General features: G+C 38.2%; 1 non-coding gene across 1 annotated transcript; it reads right to left on the bottom strand.

The window, feature by feature from the left end:
* Nucleotides 1–566: 566 nt before the first annotated feature.
* TRNAL-CAA (transfer RNA leucine (anticodon CAA)) lies at nucleotides 567–650 on the bottom strand. Its single transcript has one exon. It is a non-coding gene; the product is annotated as a tRNA-Leu (tRNA).
* Between the last annotated feature and the right edge of the window lie 3,934 nt (nucleotides 651–4,584).

Below are 4,584 nucleotides of genomic sequence, written 5' to 3'. Positions count from 1 at the left end.
GGGAAACTTAACTAGTTTGTATTTGAGATCGGGAGTTGAATTTCATGTTTGGTATGAGCCTTGAATGTTGTAGCATGAAAAATATTTCTCCACTACGTGTTTGATGAACTCAAAATAGGTGTTGTCCATTTTTTATAAAAATAGTTTCGGGATAAATATATTTAACTTGGTAAGTTTGATTAGTTTTGTTAAGTGGCAACCTTCCTAGGGGTTGCTACATCTCAATCCTTAGCATACCTCGGATCACTGCAAGCTTCGAATAAGTAACTGCACATTTAGCCAACGTATAATTATTCAAGGTGAGTTCTTTTCTAGTGATCAAGTAGTTCAAGTATAAATGTCTCCTTTTCTCCTCTAGTTTCATTTAATTTGTCGATTTCTTGGTCTAAGTAATGGTCTTGGATTGAAACAAAAAAAAAAACCTATTATATTCCACAAAGAACTTGGAAGTAAAAAACTACAATTTTTATGTCATTTTGAACTTTGAAGCATACTTAGCAAGTCCTTTAATAGCTAGGCTGCATGTGCCTTCATATGCAGTTATAGAAAAATGGTGTAGAACAATTTGTCAGAAGTGGGATTTGAACCCACGCCCTCTCACGAAGACCAAAACTTGAGTCTGGCGCCTTAGACCAGTCGGCCATCCTGACTTCACATATTCTTTAATTCTCTTCTTAAACTAATAGATATTTGTGAGATCAAACATCATATACACAAAACTAAGTTATGTTTTTTACCAAGGTGGGATGGATGGGGTCCTTCCACCTTTAACCAGAGGTATCGAGTTTGAGCTCTGAGTATAAAAAAATCTTGTTTGGTAGTGCTTCCCCCCTTGAATGGATCTTACGCGACGTGAATTCGAATTAATCGGGACTTCAATGCGGGTACCGAACACCGGATTGGAAATAGAAGAAATTTATGTTTCTTAAGAAGAGTTCGTAATAAATGGAATAGAAGGTCAGTGTAAGCGAATTAAAAGTTATGTGTGAATCATCAAGGAATTCATCATTGTTTCAACTTACCCTCTCTATTCACTTGTTGCTAATAAAAACTTAATCATACTTTGAATTATATTTTTGTAAACATTCGTTACTAATATTAAAGTTTAGAAAGTTGCACTAGTATAAATTTTAAATTTCCAAATGCTTCTGTAGAGGAAAGATTACATCTTTAATCTCAAGTTTCAACTTTATAATTAAATATTTGACTGTGAATTCATTTATTATTATATATTAATATGAGGATACTGTAGAAATTCATAAACTACAAAATCCTTGATCCATAATTTGCGGCAATCATTCACCAACAAATAAGGGGTTGATGTTTGGAAATAATAAGTTATGCTATGCAGGGTTCAGGGATTAATAATATATAGAAATTGTAACGTATGGATTACTAGGTAGAGACTAATTCTCTTTCAATGTTTGGTTTATTGCATTAAAAAATAGTACACATTGTATAGTTAGCTTCTTCAGGGCTCTAAAAATGGCAGAACACGTTTTGTTTTTCCGCATAATTAGTTGATCACCAAGTTATAGTAAAGTGCGACTGACTTGTATTTCATCGCTCCAGCTACTTTTGTCCACAATCCATTAAGGAAAAAAGACGGGCAAACTGCATGACAACATGAGAAACTAATATCCACTATAATAACAACAAATAAAAAATGATTTACAAATCCTTGTGTAACGACCCGTTTCGTCGTTACTGTGAATTCCGAAATATTCGTGACTCGGACTCCTTGAGTTATACTTGGACCCTCTTGCATTTTGGGGGAAACGTTAACTTGACTGGGAAATCGTACGAGTTGCGTGTAAAGAATTGGATCCGGGCCACCTGGGCCTAGTAGTGCCGCTGCAGTGCCTTCCAGGCCGCCCCAGCGGTGGCGCAGCAACGGTTGGGCAACCGCAAAAGCGATATAGCAAATTCCTCAAGGACCGCCCCAGCGGTACCTTGGGTGCAGAAGCGGCCCCGCTGGAGCGGTGACTCGACCGCCCCAGCGGTTAAGAGCATTTAATTTTCCTATTTAAGTAACATTTCGGGAATTGATCTCATTTTTCCAAACCCTAAAGAGTCCAGCCGCCCGTGGAGTATTTTTGGAGCAAAACTTGATGTTCTCTTGGAAGAAGTAATGTTTCTAACCTTTCCCATTTCTTCCTTCCCATTGGAGATTCCTATCAAGAACCCCTCATCTAGAAACCTCAAGAATGGGTATCTCAATCTCTTAAGATTCAAAAAGATGAATTCTTTGTTCTTCTTGATATGAAATCTTTGGGTTATTTTCCCCTTGTTCATCACCTTAACATGGTTCCTAACCCAATTCTTTATTTTCCCCATTGGAGAACAAATGGGTTTCTACTATGAATCTTAGAAATGGGTTTCTAAAGGATAGATAAAAATGGTAAGCTTGACCTAGCTAAGTGACTTAGAATAATGTCATGAGCTATGAATGGAGGTTAATTGAACATCTAGTGTTGCGAAAGTAAATCTAAAGGTAGAATAAATTCCCATATCTACCATATCAATTCGAAGTCTTGAATAAAAACCCTAATGGTAAATTCTATTTTTGGATCTCATGGGTGTCTCCAAGCTTTTTCGTGTGGATTACGATATGGGGATCGAATTGAAGAATCAATGGATGTTCGTGGCACCCGCTCGGCCATGAGGTAGGTTATAGCTTCCCTTTTCGGTAGACTTCGGTTAGTTCCATATATTCGTGTATTAGAAGGAACAGAGAATGCATGTGTAGGAATTGGAGATTTGGGATGGAATCTTAAGATGATATTGTTGTGTGATTTGTGTGTTCAGTCTTGTGGCCTGTAGACTCCTTAGGATGTTTGGTGTGGTTTCTTCAATATTGGTGGATTTTATGTGACTTGGGAATAGTGGACGATACATAATTTATCTATGTCTCACGATGGAAAATTCCGTAATATGTGGTTTAACAGTTAAACTATTAATACCGAACCTAGTTGATAAATGGAAGGATAGAAAGTACCCGAGATTGTGACTGAGTTCTCGACTAAGTTGTGAGGAATGATTGTGAGTAGAAGGTGAAATTATTTGTTTAAGCTACTAGGCTGAGTTAGGGGAAGTAGTAATAATGTGTATCGACTTGATTAACTTGTTGTGTGTTTGAGGCTAGCCATCCCGTTATGTGTGATTTGATTGTTCTATTGTGCTGGCTCAATGCCATGAGTCGTTGGTAGATATTGGATTCTGTTTTATCATCTTGATTATGATATAGTTGGCATACCCACTGTTGGTATTCATACTCGGATATATTGTTGGCATACCCACTGTTGGTACTTGTGATTCGATTATATTATTGGCATACCCACAGTTGGTATTCGTACTCGGATATATTGTTGGCATACCCACTGTTAGTATTTGTGATTCGGATATATTGTTGGCATACCCCTTGTTGGTACTTGTGATAATGAGCATGATTATTGATGTGATTCATGCATTGCACGCACTCTCATTGCCATGTTGAGATATTGATGATATTTGATGAAACACTTGATGAGCCGGTCTCAGTTTTACTTGAGTGACGTAAGATGGCCGATGTCCGATGTTCATCCCGGAATCGTTGATTGAGTGAAACTGATATTTGATAAAACCTTTTTACTTGAGTGACGTGAGATGGCCGATGTCCGATGATTAATTCCGGAATCATTGATTGCATGGACGATATCCGATGTTAGTTCCAGAATCGTTGATAGTGCATGGACTCCGCGGGTCCCCCAAAGTGGTGCCGGTGAGAACCCCCCGTGGGTAAAGATCCGGGGTCCCGTCTGTCTGTTGGACAAAGATCCGGGACGGGTGGCACTTAGACTTCGCGAGTCACACTGCATTGTGCTACCGAGACGTCGATATTTCCGTCCGGAGTATATGTGTACACAGCATTTGCATGGCATTGCATTGCACCATGATTTGTGATTGAGATGCTTGGTGTTGTACTTGTGATGTTGGATACGAACTTGATGTATTCAGACTTAGCATGCTTGGGGATTAGATGCTCTACCTAGGCGATGACGTGTACATGGATTCGACTACGTTTGATGTATACTTGTTGGCTTGTACTAGTTGAATTATCCCGTAGACCCTTCCGTAAAATCAGTTTTTTGATTTGCTTCTAAGTGATGTAGGATAAAAGGTGTTTTAACGAAGAGTTGAACCCTAAACTAAATTGAACGATCTAATGAATTATGTATTGTGAACTTGCACTTGTGACATTTGATTTATAGTTATTAGAGAGCAGTTGTGATTTAAGGGTATTGATGTTATGATGTGCGGTAGATAGACAATGATTTGATTTAGTGATTGTCATGGTTGTTTGTGAATTCTTTTACTAATATATGTTACTAACCATTCTCGGCCTATGATACATACTCAGTACGCGTAGATTGTACTGATATTGCACTTGCTACACCTTTTTTTTGTGTAGATTGTTTTAGGTGGTTGATTATGATATGAAGTGAAAATGTGCGGTGCATATCTGGAGGCTGATACGCCCAAATTACACCTTTAATATCAAGAGTAAGCGATCGTTGTCAAATATAGAACCCAACGAGGTTGGGG

The sequence above is a fragment of the Lycium barbarum genome, chromosome 5, assembly GCF_019175385.1.
Source record: "Lycium barbarum isolate Lr01 chromosome 5, ASM1917538v2, whole genome shotgun sequence".
Lineage (NCBI taxonomy): Eukaryota > Viridiplantae > Streptophyta > Magnoliopsida > Solanales > Solanaceae > Lycium > Lycium barbarum.
Note: the sequence above shows the minus strand (reverse complement) of the source record. Positions and strands in the feature narration are given on the sequence as shown.